The sequence below is a fragment of the Siphateles boraxobius genome, unplaced genomic scaffold, assembly GCF_051911475.1.
Source record: "Siphateles boraxobius isolate OS27281-9 unplaced genomic scaffold, OSU_SipBor_1 63, whole genome shotgun sequence".
Taxonomy (NCBI): Eukaryota; Metazoa; Chordata; class Actinopteri; order Cypriniformes; family Leuciscidae; genus Siphateles; species Siphateles boraxobius.
Window position 1 is genome coordinate 1632198 of NW_027509190.1, and position 15487 is coordinate 1647684.

A 15487-nucleotide genomic window follows, 5' to 3' on the forward strand; every position below is an offset into this window, starting at 1 on the left:
CCACAAAAATACATAGGCTACAATAATTGTTGATCGAGAAGAATTTGTTCAGTAAATTATATATATATAAAAAAATACAAGTTACATCTTTACATTGTTACCTTTTGAGTGTGAAAACCACATATGCACTTTGGGACCGCTCCGAGCAAGGTTGTCTGGCCGCGAGACTGCATCGGACATCTTTCAATCTGTAAACATTATCACACATATAATATAGAATACATGCATTTCTAACTTATCAGTATGAATGCTACATTAATTTATTGTAGTGTGTCATTTATTTTTATTCATGTTCTTTGAAGAGGAGATACAAACTGTAAAATTAGAGATAAAGAGTGAGTAAAGTTTGTATCCTCCTTTAAAAGAACAAGAGAGGAACATTTCACACCTTCAAAAAAACATCCATTCACTCAACATCCCCACCCCCACTGCCTCAAATCTCTGAATCTCCCAGTGCAAAAAAAAAAGTTTTTTTTTACATAAATAAACATAAATCTCAAATACCTGCAACATTATCTACATACATATCTATAAATAATGATGACATAGAATTAAATGATTAGGATTACAATTATTACATCATGCAAAGGTGACAAAAGCACACTCACCCTTTGGTACACGTCATGCCACTTTTTCTGTCGAGGAGCTGGCCTGTTACCCTCATTTGATGGCCAAACTCCTGTGCTGACAAACTTTTTTAGCCTTGCAATCCAGTCAGTATCTGACATGGCTTTATGGGATTTTTTGCCAGACATTTTTTTGTTGGGGGGCTAACGGTTAGGTTATATAGTTTTGAACAAAACTACTATAATACAAATTATTTCTTTAAAAAAAGCACACACGAAATTTACAATTATAATATATAAAATTATATACAAAATATAAAATTACATTGTCCGAAAATACAGTTAAAGTTACCGAAAAATAAGTTTCGCAGTCCTCCGTTAAAATGATGCTGCCTGACCTCCGTGACAGTGATGCTCGACGTCTGAACTTTTTGACCTCTGACACGCCCCTCAGGATATGTCATTACTTCGTACACCTTCGGCTCAGTTCGGCAACTTGATTGACACTCGGCTAGCTTCCTGACTCCTCCTCCTAGCGGTGCTAAGCGTAAACGTGCCATCGATATTTCCTTGTACTCTGATTGGTCAAATGTCGAAAATGATAAGGAAAAAGTCAAGAATGGCGCTCTCTGATTGGCTGCAAATGTTATAATGTCGAGAATGGCGCTCTCTAATTGGCTGCAAATGTTGTATGCGCGTCGACGTGATTGGTTGTGGCGTTCAACATTGTTCAACATTATCCCCATTTTGACGGACTATCCTTCGGCAGCTGGCGTTCAGGTCGCAGTCTCCCCTGGAGGCGTGGGTTGGAGTCCCACTTCTGACAAACCTAACCTTTGGCTGCGGGCTCAAGCTAGAGTCTTTAACCCTCTAGCAAGTTTATCCAGAAATGCAGTAATGTTGACAAAGCACTGCAATTCAGTTCATGCTAGAATTAAGAGAGGAACATTTCACAACTTCAAAATATCCATTCACTCAACATCCCCACCCCCACTGCCTCAAATCTCAGAATCTCCCAGTGCAAAAAAAAAATTTTTGTTTACATAAATAAACATAATTCTCAAATACCTGCAACATTATCTACATACATATCTATAAATAATGATGACATTGAATTAAATGATTAGGATTAGAATTATTACATCATGCAAAGGTGACAAAAGCACACTCACCCTTTGATACTCGTCATGCCACTTCTTCTGTCGAGGAGCTGGCCTGTTACCCTCATTTGATGGCCAAACTCCTGTGCTGGCAAACTGTTTTAGCCTTGCAATCCAGTCAGTATCTGACATGGCTTTATGGGATTTTTTGCCAGACATTTTTTTTGTTGGGGGGCTAACGGTTAGGTTATATCGAACAAAACTACTATCAATAAAAATGATTTCTTAAAAAAAAGCACACACGATATTTACAATTATAATATATATACAATTATATACAAATATAAAATGACATTGTCCAAAAATACCGTTAAAGTGACCGGAAAATATGTTTCGCAGTCCTCCGTTAAAATGATGCTACCTGACCTCCGTGACAGTGATGCTCGACGTCTGAACTTCTTGCCCTCTGACACGCCCCACAGGATATGTTATTACTTCGTACACCTTCGGCTCAGTTTGTCAACTTGATTGACACTTGGCTAGCTTCCTGACTCCTCCTCCTAGCAAGGCCGGCGCTATGGGCGGGCCTTAGGGGGCCGGGCCCGCCTAGAGAGCTCCTGTGCCACCCCTCCATCCAATTTGCATTTAATAAATTATTTTAATAATAATAATAATAATTTACGTGCAGTATTTATATATTTATTGATGTGTATTTAAGTGCAATGTTTGACTTATAGGCTAATCTTATAAAAAAAAACTCCCGGAAGTTTGACTGATTGTTTACAAAAAAGGGGTTTCCCGCTGAGCCGCTCTGACCGCAGCATCTCGGTAAAGTTATAGCGACGCGACGTGCTCGGTTTTGCCTATTCAGAAACGAATGGAAAGAGAAACTCATGAGATTCCAATCCCAAAAACGTCGACTTCAGCTGTATTTAGAACGTGAGTAGGACAGTTGGTTTTATTACTCTTCGTAAGTTGCACCAGACGTGGTGTAAATTATGCATTTGACACTGATATGCAATATGTGTGTGAGTGTGTCGTAGTTGATTATGCATGGTTGATTTAATACTTAACTTGAGATTTGTGACTATTTGGCTGTTATTATAGGAAGTTGGCTTATAGCATGCTGTGTTCACGGAACAATGCAGACAAGGTTCATTAGTTAACATTAGTTAATGACTAACATGAACTAACCATGAGCGATACATTTGTTACTGTATTTGTTAATGTTAATTAATAAAAATACAGCTGTTCATTGTTTGTTCATGTTAGTTCACAGCCTATAGGCTATAACTGTAACATGATATCTCATGATAGCCGAAATATGATTGGGCAATAGGCTAATTATAGTTAGGATATTGAAATCGCTGTGAAACTGTTGTAGCTAGTGTTACCACCCGTCCCGGTTTTTCCGGGATTGTTCTTCTTTTTAACAACCTGTCCCGGGAAATGTATAAACTCTCCCTGATATACAAAAGGCTCATAAGAATTATGATATACAAAAGGCTCAAAAAAATTTCAAAAGGCTATGTGAATATGTCCCGGTTTTCGAAAGGCTACGAAGAATATGTTCAAACAGCGCGCACGGCAGAGAGGTAGAGAGCGCGAGACCTTGCGTGCATGAAGCGCATGTAAGCACCCCCCCCCACAATTTATTTGTTTGTCATAATTAGGCCCCCCCAAGAATATTAAATGCCCGTCCATTGATTTGTTTCTGCCGCCGGCTCTGCCTCCTAGCGGTGTTAAGCGTAAACGTGCCATCAACATTTCCTTGTACTCTGATTGGTCAAATGTCGAAAATGTTAAGGAAAAAGTCAAGAATGGCCCCCTCTGATTGGCTGAAAATTTTATAATGTCAAGAATGGCGCTCTCTAATTGGCTGCAAATGTTATAGCGCGTCGACGTGATTGGCTGTGGCGTTCAACATTATCCCCATTTTGAAGGACTATCCTTCGGCAGCTGGCGTTCAGGTCGCAGTCTCCATTGGAGGCGTGGGTTTGAATCCCACTTCTGACAAACCTAACCTTTGGCTGCGGGCTGAAGCTAGAGTCTTTAACCCTCTGGCAAGTTTATCCAGAAATGCAGTAATGTTGACAAAGCACTGCAATTCAGTTCATGCTAGAATTAACCAAACATTAAAGTAACACTGACCTGCAGTACATGACCTTTAAAGTAACACTTTAGTGCAATGTATGGGATTCTATGGCACTTGGAATTTCAAGTCCTGACATTTCAGAAAAATTGTAAAGCAAACGTGTTATCCACTACACTACGGAAACCTATTGATGAGACGCATGTGCTTTTTAGAAGATGGCTGCTTCCCATAATCTGCCCTGCAAGCAGTGTGACAGTCTGTAAATTCCACAAACAACAGAACAGAGGTCATTCAGCATGGCAGTCTGCCTACAGCTCCTTGGTACGATGGCCTTGACCTGTCTCAAAAGTAAGGGTTTTGTAGCGAATTGCAGGATTACAGCGAAACACAGGAAACCTCAATGGTCATTTGTTTTATTTTTGTCCTTTTCTAAAGAGATTAAACCACAAACATTCCTGCAAGTGTACCAACCTGCTCAACAGAAAATCACATACGAAATTTTTGCAAAAACCACCCACAGTTTCCGCCCAGTTTCGAACTGGGGACCTTTCATGTGTGAGGCAAACGTGATAAACACTACACTACGGAAACAGTCTTCATGTTGCAGACATAAATCTTTAGGTGCACGCTTGTTAAAAAGCATATAAAGGAAATGAGCGCTGCACCCACCTAGCGTGGTAAACAGTTTAAATTTTCGGTCAGAATCCAACCACTGTTTCTGCTCGGTTGTGAACCGAGGACCTTTTGCGTGTTAGGCGAACGTGATGACCACTACACTACAGAAACCTATTGATGAGAGACATGTGCTTTTTAGAAGATGGCTCCTTCCCATAATCTGCTCTGCAAACAGTGTGACAGTCTGTAAATTCCACAAACAACAGAACAGAGGTTATTCGGCATGGCAGTCTGCCTACAGCTCCTTGGTACGATGGCCTTCACCTGTCTCAAAAAGTAAAGGTGTTGTAGCGAATTGCAGGATTTATATTTAAAATGCATCCACTTGTTTCCGGACAGTTTTGAACTGAGGACCTTTCGCGTGTAAAGCGAACGTGATAACCACTACAATACAGAAACTTGATTTGGACGTCAGTCCCACCTCTTCTAGGGTACGCTTGTTCAAAAGCGACTGAAACTATAGACTGCCCAGTGTTTTTAACATGGCAAAAAGCTGCTAATTTTGTTGGCAGACCAAACATGTTTTATTACTGTACAGGAAACCTCAAAGGTCATTTGTTTTATTTTTGTCCTTTTCTAAAGAGATTAAACCACAAACATCCCTGCAAGTGTACAGACCTGCTCAACAGAAAATCACATACGATATTTTTGCAAAAACCACCCATAGTTTCCACCCAGTTTCGAACTGGGGACCTTCTGCGTGTAACGGGAACGTGATAACCATTACACTATGGAAACACATCTTCAGGATTCAGACATAAATCATTAGGTGCACGCTTTTTAAAAAGCGTATAAAGGAAATGAGCGCTACACCCACCTAGCGTGGCAAACAGTTTAAATCTTCTGTCAGAAGACAACTGCTGTTTCTGCTCAGTTTCGAACCAAGGACCTTACGCACGTTAGGCGAACGTGATGAACACTACACTACAGAAACCTATTGATGAGGTCATTCGGCATGGCAGTCTGCCTACAGCTCCTTGGTACGATGGCCTTCACCTGTCTCAAAAGTAAGGGTTTTGTAGCGAATTGCAGCATTTATGTCTAAAGTGCCTCCACTTGGGAGATCCAGTCCTTTACTGCTGCCAAAAGACCGGTACAAAAGTTTTGCTCCAGCAAACAAGTTACAGGAGGAGCTGGCCAGGGTCCCCAGACAACTGTTTTAATGACAGCTTGAGCAAAATGCAACGTGTTAGCCAGGAATCGAACCCGGGTCAAATGCTTAGAAGGCAGATATTCTCACCACTATACCACCAACGCAAGACCATTGGGTGTAGGCTTAAAAAAATTGCATGAACTTATTGACCTGACCTACCAGGCACCATATTAAAAAAGAGGTCTCTAATATAATAATGTAACATGTTTTATACAGACACTTCATATTTAAATGGTATTAGATTATTTTTTGGATTCACTGGCTTCTGTGAAGCGTTGAGGTAAAATGATGCATGACGCCGTTCCTGGAAATCGCGCTGTTCGGGGACAACTACCTGTCTCTGCAACTCCTCTTTAGTATAGTGGAAAGTATCTCCGCCTGTCACGCTATAGTCTGGGGTTCGATTCCCTGATGGAGAGATCCAGTTCTTTACTGCTGCCAAAAGACATTAACAAAAGTTTTGCTCCATCAAACAAGTTACAGGAGAAGTTGGCAAGGGGCCCGGACGACTGTTCTAAAGACAGCTTGAGAAAAATGCAATTCGTTGGGCGGGAATCGAACCCATACAGCAAGAATGGACAGACCCAGGAATTGAACCCATACAGGAAGAATTCTCATAATCAAGGTATTTAATTTAAAAATGTGAGACTTTTTATACAGACACTTCATATTTAAATGGTATTAGATTATTTTTTTTGGATTCACTGGCTTCTGTGAAGCGTTGAGCTAATATGACACTGTTCCTGGAAATGGGAAGGCTGTTTGTAGCGAGCTGTAGTCGCGCTGATCGGGGGTGACAACCTGTCTCTGCAACTCCTTGTTAGTATATTGGAAAGTATCTCCGCCTGTCAAGCGTAAGACCGGGGTTCGATTCCCCGACGGGGAGATCCAGTCCTTTACTGCTGCCAAAAGACCAGTACAAAAGTTTTGCTGCAGCAAACGAGTTACAGGAGGAGCTGGCCAGGGTCCCCGGACAACTGTTTTAACGACAGCTTGAGCAAAATGCAATGCGTTGGCAGGTAATCGAACCCAGGTCAACTGCTTGGAAGGCAGCTATGCTCACCACTATACCACCAACGCAAGACTGTTGGATGTAGGCTGGAAGCCCTGTTGTGCGGTCAGCAAAGAAATTTTGCAATACATTAGCAGCTGGCAGGTGCAGATGAACTGAAACTCTCTTTGTTTGGACCTGGCACTTAAAAAAAATTGCATGAACTTATTGACTTGACCTACCAGGCTCCATATTAAAAAACAAGGTCTCTAATTTAATAATGTAACACGTTTTATACAGACACTTCATATTTGACACATGACGCCGTTCCTGGAAGTCGCGCTGATCAGGTACATCTACCGGTCTCTACAACTCCTCGTTAGTATAGTCGAGGTATAGTATAGTAGTATAGTATAGTATTTTTAGAAGATGGCTCCTTCCCATAATCTGCCCTGCAAGCAGTGTGACAGTCTGTAAATTCCACAAACAACAGTATAGAGGTCATTCGGCATGGCAGTCTACCTACAGCTCTTTGGTACGATGGCCTTCATCTGTCTCAAAAGTAAGGGTTTTGTAGCGAATTGCAGCATTTATATTTAAACTTTTCACGTATAAAGCGAACATGATAACCACTACACTACGGAAACTTGATTTGTATGTCAGTCCCACCTCTTCTAGGGCACGCTTGTTCAAAAGCAAATTAAACTATAGACTGCCCAGTGTTTTTAACATGGCAAAAGCTGCTAATTTTGTTGGCAGACCAAACATTTTTTTATTACTGTACAGGAAACCTCAATGGTCATTTGTTTTATTTTTGTCCTTTTCTAAAGAGATTGAACCACAAACATCCCTGCAAGTGTACTGACCTGCTCAACAGAAAATCGCATATGAAATTTTTACAAAAACCACCCACAGTTTCCGCCCAGTTTCGAACCTTCGCGTGTGAGGCGAACAGTCTGCCTACAGCTCCTTGGTACGATGGCCTTCAACTGTCTCAAAAGTAAGGGTTTGTAGCGAATTGCAGCATTTATATTTAAAATGCCTCCACTTGTTTCCGGCCAGTTTTGAACTGAGGACCTTTCGCGGCGGGAGTCGAAAATGGTTAAGCTTAACTTCCCTTAACTTTTCCCATTCATTCTCTATGGTAGTGCTTAACACTACGGATGCAATATACCTTTGGCCACACGTAGACTTCCTGGCGCTGTTCCGCTTTTCCGTGGCGGGGAGTTTAAATAGCATAGTGTCATCTGTCAGTCATTCGCAGTGGAGGAGGGGAGACCCGTTTTACGAACGGAGAGATATTTGTTTACCGACTTGTCAGCAAACTTGTTTTGTTTTGTTGCTGTCTAAACTACCTGCAGACAGATTTTCCCTCAGGTGACCGCATATACATTATTATTCAAATATTTTATAATTTAAATTGCATGTATATTGTCATGTAATCGTATTGTTATCGTGTTGAATGGATTGTGACGATAAGAAACAGTAAACTCCTCGTTGTGAATACAGCTGTTATTTTATAAGAGTATCTTTGTTTGTAAAGGTGAATGTTTCATCCTAATCTCTCACTATGCTTAAAATATATGTTAACAGTGCAGTAAGATGTAATGTGCAGTAGTATGGAGGACCAAACTTGCAATTAAAAATTAATGAATAAATAAATGTATAAATAGATAGATAAATAAATGTGATAATAGGAAAATAAATAAAGGAATAAACGACTTGCTAAAATAAATATGATTCATTTTAATCAAATGTATTTTTGTATATTTTTCCCCTAATTTATAATTTTTTGCTTTTATATTTTAATGTATTTGTATAATTTTTAATTGTTTTAATTGTATTTATTTATTATTTTATTTATTTGTTTGTTCCATTTATTTTTATATTTATTTATGCATTCATTTATTTGTATATTTATTTATTCCAATATGTATTTATTTCCAGATTTATTTATTTTAATCTTTATTTATTTTTATTTTTATTTCTTTATTTTTATATCTATTCTTACATTTTTTTGATGTGCATGATAATTAGGTTGGTTGGTCTTGCTTACCAAATATAAATATTAATTAACAAATAAATAAAAGCAGAAAATAAATTAAGGGAAATAATACAAAAATTAGTTTGATAAAGAATAAATCATATTTATTTTATCAAGTCGTTTATTCCTTTATTTATTTTCCTATTATCAAATTTATCTTTTTATTTGTTTACATGTTTATTTATTAATTTAATTTCTGCGGGTTTGGTCCTCCTATAATGTAATTAATATCAGACACACACATATATTACATTTAAATTACAAACAAATATATATATGTGTACAATTTAATGGTATAATTTAACATTTTTAATTAGTTAACTTGTTAACTTTTTATATATACATATATAAATTTTTAAAGCAATTTAAATAATGAATATTAAATAATGCAAATTTAATAAACAGTACGTGCTCTAAGGCTGCATTTATTCAGTTAAGAAACAGTAATAGTATAGAATATTATAGCATTGTAAAATAACTCTTTTATATATATATCACTGATGCTTTAGTATTAACTGTCTTATTTCATTTTGTTACTGTAAGTATTTAAATGCTTATGCTGAGACGCTAATGAATACATTCTGATTTCAGAACAGCATCATGAAGAAAACAGTGTTCTTCCCAGGGAAAGTCAAAGTGTCTTTCAGGAAAGGCCCATCAGGCCATTTACGCCGGGACCCATCAGAAGAGGCAAAAAGAATTAAAGACAACCCTTTACTGCAGGACAAGTCAACACCTCAAAGAGAAGATCTGGTCAAGTTGAACGCCCGTTCTGTTGTGTTACATAGAGGAGGGGATGTCTCTGACAAGCAAGAGGTGTTGGGAGAATGCATTCTTCAGTTCGGCAAGTACAAGGGCAAGTCTTTCAAGTGGTTATTAGAGAATGATGTCAGCTATGCTTTGTACCTGTCCGATAAGGTTGAGGAAGAAGAACAGGCTGGGCAGTTCAACCCAGAGGGTCCATGCAAGGATAGCCTCATTTCCTTTCTTGAGTATTCAAGAAGCTTCAAGGAAATTGAAGATCTTAAACAGTATCTGTCTCAAAGGCCAGACGCAGTGCCTTTTTTGACAGAGGATGACAATACTGTTGGATTTGGATCCAGAGCACAAGACACTTGGAGGAAGATTTGGGATACCAGGGCAGACGGATATGCTTTCTTTATAATGAGGCAGAAGTGTGTGCCAGGCAGCAAAATGTACAATTTGCAGCAGTATCTTTTAAAACAGCAGCAAAAACAGATGACCAAAAACACTCCTCCGATGCCCTCACCATCAGCTTCCGCTGCAAGACCACCTGTTCCTTCCATTACTGACTCTGATCAGCCTGGTGAGTTAATAAAATTCATGCAAGTTTGCTTATATTGATTCTTAAAGCCTGCCTAGCTACTGATGCATTTGTCATATTTTATAGTAATGGAGGAGGATGAAGAACTGGAGAGGATGATGCTTAGTATTTCTCCAACAAAATATCTCACACAGCTGAGTAAGTAAATCAAGTATTGTGTCATGTGTGTTATATATACCCATGTCAAATTCTTATAAAATTGGTATAAAATTGTACATACTGGAGAGAAACCATTCAAATTATAATGCTTAATTTTTAGGATCATCTGCAGCCACAGGATCCACAGTCTTATCTACAACAGGTTACTTTACACATCAGTTTTGGAGGCTTATTCGGTTACATACAGACTTATCTTACATTTCTGTTTTTTAATTATCTTATTTGTTGTTTTGGCACTGTTCTTGCCTGTTCTAAAAAACATGTTCTTTTGTTCTAACTACTGTTAAGGTTTGAATATACCAGTGGTGAGGGTGAGTGCACTTCATGAATTTTATGCATGCTATTTAAACTGTTTTTATTTGTTGTGAAAAAGTGGACTGTTTACTTACAGACATTTGAACATTATCAGAATGTGCATTACTAGAATAAATAACAAAATACATAGAATAAAATAATAAATAATGATTAGTCATTTAATGTAGTCAAGACAATCAAATACATATCATGTACATTCAGTGTTTTAATATGTTTTTAATTTCCTCCCTGTGCTTTTCCTTGCAGCTCTGCCGCAGCCTCCATCAACATCAGCTCCTGTGTGTAGGCCTTCTTCACAGGGTGAAGGCTTTATACCACCTCAAGCAGCACAATCAGCACCTACACCTGCACCAATGCCGTCTGCACTGACTGAAACCCCTGTTCCCAGCTACTTGAACAAAAAAAGTAAAGACAGTTAAACACACGAGCATTAAATGTGTTATACACGTATATATATATATATATATATATATATATATATATATATATGCATTTATTTCCTTTGCTTTGTGTTCCGTGCAGTTCTGCCACAGCCTTCACCACCATCACATGCAGTCTCTAGTTCTCCCAATCCACCAGCTCCTGTGTGTAGACCTTCTTCACAGACTGATGGCTCTGTACCACCTCCTGCAGCACAATCAGCACCTACAGCTCCTGCATCAATGACGTCTGCACAGACGGAAGCACCTGTTACTAGCTACTTGCAAGATATTAGCCACTGGAACTGCTCTCTTCATCAAAGAATTTGGATGAAAACAGAGATGGAGTCCATGGGGCTCTGGCCAGGATCACACCCAGTAAGACACCTAATGAATATGGTCTCCTTGTGGCGCTATCCACCTCAGCCTGAGCTTATAGAGACAAACATGAGCCTTCCGTCACCAAAGTACTTCCAGCTCCATCCCTTTTTCATTTGGAAACCTGAGCACAGTATAAATGAAAGGCTTAGAAACAACTACATCCTGCCCTGACTCTACAGCTGTCCAAATCCTCATGTTGTGTCCTCAGGTGTGGGAAGACCCCGAGTGATCCTTGGCACTAGTGGGCAATATTACATCCTTGCTTCACGTCTGTGCTGTAAGGCATGTAAAAAATACTGGTTCGCTGATAAACCTCAGTGGGTGGACATGCTACCACAGCAATTCAGAAACATCTTGCCAACCTTCCTCACTCATAAGAAGGCAATCTGTAAAACTGTGATGGATGAACTGAGGCGCTCTGGAAAATCCCCTAATGACAAGGCCAACCAGCTGTCTGAGGTGCTTCACCTTAAGTTTGAAAGAGCCCACCTTGCATACCTTCTCATTGTGCAGAACGTCAGGGATGCTGAAGCAGGGCTGTATGGCCAGAAAACCATCACAGGAGCATTGAGGAAGGATGACACACCTGCTTCGTTTGGGGGTTACGAAGATACTGATGGGTGGCATGGGGTGTCTGTGTCTGCACATTATCTGGTGGAGTGCCTGCTTCAGGAATATCACCGGCAAGAGGCAGCTCTCACTCAGCTCCTTCAAGGAACTTTTGGACAGGTGTTCAGATCAGATCACACACGCAAAGTTGCTAGAAAAGTGACCCTCTCATCTGGCACAATGTCATCCTACGCTGTGATGAACGAGAACTGGATGATCCTGTCCTGGGTGATGCTGCAGTCTGAGAGTGAGCAATCCTTGAGTTCAATGTACTGTGGGATGGCCAATCGCTACAGTGCTGCTAGCATACCCAAGGCCAAGTACCAGTGGGTGGACAGGTAAGAATAATCACATCTCATCACACATCACATCAAGATGTGTAAGCAAAGGTAATGAATACATTAAAATTAAAATGTATTTCCCTTTTATGTACTTAGGGACTGCTGTGCTGCTTTCAGAGTGATGGACCCAGGACCGTATGAGCACCAGCAGTGGGAAGCTTGGAGGACCACTGAAGCTACTGTGGCAGAGGTTACATCAGAAAACCTCAAGAATGTAAATGCCGCTTGCCAGAAGTACAATGAGGACATGGTGGTTAAACTAGACTTGTTTCACTGTATGCGGCGATTCACCAGGGAATGTGTTTCGGAGCACCATCCTCTGTATAGCTCGTTCTGCCAGTTCCTCTCTTCTGCCGTAGTAGATCAGAGTGACCTGGAGAAACTGAGGAACGCATACAAGTTCTGTGGAATTGAGCCTGCTAATCCCACAAAGCAGCACATCAGAGCGCACTGCAGGACAAAAGTGCCACATCCTAGAGAGCTGGTCCAAAGAGTGGAAGAAGTACTTCACCATTTCCATCTTGCAAAGGATCCCAACAACATCTTCCTTTTTAAACCCTCGATGCTAAAATTTCGGTACAACTGAATCATGTCAAGGGTGAAGGAGCTGCTGTGCCCATCGGGATCCCTGTCAGAGGCACTTCACAGCAAGAGGGGTTTCATTTCCACCAGGCTCAGTGAGTAACGGGTAATCGCGTCTCTCCTGAGCTGTTCCAGGCGCAGGGTATGACTGGTGTCGCACGCTGGAATTATCAGCGGCTGGTGGACCTGAAGCAGCCTGGGCTTGTCTTACCTGGAGTGTTTGACCCTGTTTTGATGATGGAGTTAAACAGGGCATCTATAAGAGTGACTGGGTAACCCAAATATCCAGCCTTCCACATCTCCAGCTGGGACACAAGAGAGAGGTTTGGCCTACAATATGTGGAGCCAGGCTGTCGACCTGTGCCTCTTGACTTTGACAAACACAAAAGCAGGAAGACAGACCTAGGAATGCAAGAAGAGTCTTCATCTGGCACTGAGTTCTCATTTCCATCTCAGGTAAGCCTTTAAAGTTCTTTGATAACAAACTTTTTATTAAAAAACAAATACTTAATAATTCTCGCTCGCATATAACACTAATTTTGCTGAATTTCAGAAATGCTTAGAGGATTCCTCTTCTGCTGAGACCCCTCTTGCTCCTGAACCAGAGGCCACCCCACAGACTCTCATTTTCAATGTTTTTCTACTCCGAGTGCTGTGACAGTGAAGGAACAAACATCTGAGGAGTTTCTTTTAGATGCAGGTAATTATATTATTCATACAGGCACCAATGTGTGTAATCTGTTTGCCTAATCTATGCACACAAAACAAATACTTCGTTTAATAATTTTGTGAATCTCTTTTAGAACTGCCAAGCACACCACCACTGCCTTTAGCTGCTTCTCCCTGTGCTGCTCGGACTGGACCCATTAAGACAGGCGGTCGAGTCTTTGTGTTGGACCATAACAGATGGACAGATCCAATGAGAAATGCCATTGATGGTTTGCTGGCCAAGCACCACGGGAGCAAGGACCTCCTGACAAAGGTGGATGGTGAATATGCTGCTATGGTACAGAGTGCCTGCACTGACCCAAACAGCCTTTTGCACTCAACCACAAAGCAGCACATGAGCAGGTACATAAAAAACCTTGCTAAAAAAAAGAACACTAATGCTTCACTCAACACCAGCCCAGAAAAGCTCCTGGAGACACAGCAGTTATGGCAGCTTCTTCACTCAGGCAGTGAAACCATCAGTGTCCCAGTGACAGTACTGCCACCTGCCCCAGTCAATCCTCCCGCAAAGAGTGTTCCTGAGACTGTCTTTCTGGACCAGGCAGCGCTTGAGAAGATGGTGAAGGACATCATAGAGAAGCAGCAGGCAGTTCAGCAGCAACAACAACAGCATATGCTGCAAAAAAAGCACACTAGATCCTGTTTAGCCTGTGGTCAGCCTAATTCTCGATACATGGGTGATGGCACCTCAATACATTTCTTTTATCAAGGTGGTGATGTTAAATACTTCTACTGCTCCAAGAAAGTTTTTGACACATATTCCGCAGAGGGCCTGACCAACCCCAGAATGCCCTTTGAAGACTTTGCAGAGACTCCTTTTTTTCAGCGAGAACTGGAGTCCTCGAAGCAGAGAGGGGCAGTAAATAGGAGGGTGATTGAGGAGAGAAGCAAGAGAAAGTCAGTAATGGAGCATCCTACTGGTCGTCTGTGCAGATTCTGCCACCTACCACTGAAACAAGGACCCAACAGTCCTCATATTCACACTGGTTTCCCTGGAGTGGCAGGCAAATACATTTACTGTCCTGCTAAAGTGTTCTCCCTTTATCAGGCTCAGGGAATGAAATTTCATGGAAAGACTTTCAGCAGTCTCCATTCTATGAGGCTGAGAAGCAGAGGTGGATTGAGGAAAAGAAAAAATGACTTCACTGACAAATGACATGCCCAGACCTCAAATACTGTTTATAGCTCAAAGACATTCCTTGCACAATCTTATGCATATATGTATATACATATTATTGCACTTTTAATGTATATATATATATATATATATATGTATATATATATATATATATATATATATATATATATATTATTTTTTTAATATTTAATTTATTTCCATTTGTTCATTAAAATACCAAAAGTATTGTATTTTATTGTATTTTAGTGTTTTTTTAAGTTCATTTATTGACTTGCATTATTTTATCTTGCTCAGATTTGAAAAACACTAAATGTTAAGCACTGGTACTATTATACTCTGTACATAATTGTTTAGTTTAAAATACTTTTTTTCTTGTTTTTTCCTGTTCTCCTCAACTTTAGATATTATTATTGCTGTTGTTTAATCTATAATCTATCATTTTAAATTGTTACATTTATTTCCATTGTTCATTAAAATCAAACAATTGTGTCCTTGTTTGCATTGTACTTTAGTGTTTTTAAAGTAAATTTTATTGACTTGCATTATTTTATCTTGCTCAGATGTGTAAACACTAAATGTTAATAACTGTTGTCATTAAACACTACATAATTATTTGATTTAAAAAAATCTTGTTTTTTTCCTATGTTCTCCACAGCTTTATATTTTATTATTATTATTATTAATGTTATTGTTGTTTAATCTATAAGTATTTAATACATTACCTTTTCAGTTTTACATAATAATATGTATATTTCTGTACTATAAATAAAACGAGAAACTTACTATTTGGTGTTTACTGGTTATATTTCATATATATATTGGATTTCTGTACATAGTTAAACAAA

The 15487-nt window shown here is 39.6% G+C and overlaps 1 long non-coding RNA gene across 1 annotated transcript in view; it reads left to right on the plus strand.

Moving 5' to 3' along the window:
* Window positions 1-15487, plus strand: part of LOC143719415 (uncharacterized) — a 694388-nt gene that overhangs the window by 509008 nt on the left and 169893 nt on the right. The gene's annotated exons all lie outside the window — the stretch shown is intronic.